At 34.8% G+C, this 1254-nt stretch overlaps 1 long non-coding RNA gene across 1 annotated transcript; it reads right to left on the reverse strand.

Annotated features, from left to right (window-relative positions):
• Positions 1 to 228: 228 nt before the first annotated feature.
• LOC107044247 lies at positions 229 to 1015 on the reverse strand. Its single transcript, XR_001461317.1, has 4 exons — positions 869 to 1015; positions 743 to 795; positions 469 to 616; positions 229 to 391 (listed from the first exon to the last, which is right to left on the reverse strand). It is a non-coding gene; the product is annotated as an uncharacterized LOC107044247 (long non-coding RNA).
• Between the last annotated feature and the right edge of the window lie 239 nt (positions 1016 to 1254).

Raw genomic sequence — 1254 nt, forward strand, 5'->3', positions numbered from 1 at the left:
ACACTACAATCCACTCTTATATTCAATTATTTATTAAAACTGGCAAACAATGCTTGAGTAATTATGAATTGTCGTCCAATGATATTATATCCAATGACACAAATGAAGGGACGGTTTTAATATTTATGTATAGGACTAGAAAATGTGAGGCAATGTAATGAGTAGTGCTATTGAATTCTTCAGATTGAGAGGGAAAAACATTTATTGAATATTTAAATGCCACATGAAATTCCCATGCTAATACAAGATCTCATTATACTGGAATATTGATAATAAGCAGAAATGCAACTAGATAATTTCAGTTACAGTTATTCAAGTTGCATGGATTTACACCCATCATCACTATAAACAGCAATAGATACTGCTTACAACCATAAATTATCAAGCTGACCTGCAATGTGAACATTTGAGACCCTTCAAATCAAATAGAACCAGATTATTTCAGGAAAAGCTCTCGATAAAACTCACCTTCAAAATTTGAACTGATTTTTGTCTTTTTTCTCAGTTCATCATGAGAGCTTTGACTTCGCCTATATTGGTACAACAGTTACGATTATGGCCCATGGTCCTTGCAATTCCCTCCGGTGGTAGAATTTTCTTTGACGTATACTCCGGCCTGTAAAATTTAGTTCAACATTTATTCTGATCAACTGGGGAATAATTATTCTAATGGTCGATTGCCCATTCGCAATTCATGATTCCACTCTCGAGGAGTGGTTAAAACATTTCTCAAAAAGCTCACTTGACTTTCAGTCCCAAAATTCGTTTGAGAATCACCGACCATGTTTTCTTCAACTGCAATACAAGTGTTCTGATTTATGAAGATATATGTATATAAACATCGTCTAGGGAACTTCAGTATCCTTACCTGCGAGAGAGCTATCGAAGAAACTGTCAAGAAAATAGGAAGAAGTTAACAAACACGTGTAATATCGAGAAAACGGGAAGCAACTAGATTCTTCCCATGTGACAGCATACTCTTCAAAAACTCGTGACATTTTCGCACGAAGAATACAAATTCTTCAAAAAATGAAATATGATTTTATGATGAATATTGTGACGTATTGTTATTAATACGTCGGTTATTTGTTGAATACAATGTGACGTATTATGAATAATACGTTACATTAAATTTATAATGTGGGACGATGAGAAAAGAAATATGATTTCTTTCTCATCGTGCAGGAGCAGAGCTCAGCACTCTCACGGTGCCATCTGAGTCCAGTTTCTCGGTAAAGAAGCTGTTTGACTGTT

Source organism: Diachasma alloeum, unplaced genomic scaffold (assembly GCF_001412515.2).
Source record: "Diachasma alloeum isolate Michigan unplaced genomic scaffold, Dall2.0 Dall_scaffold_00697, whole genome shotgun sequence".
Lineage (NCBI taxonomy): Eukaryota > Metazoa > Arthropoda > Insecta > Hymenoptera > Braconidae > Diachasma > Diachasma alloeum.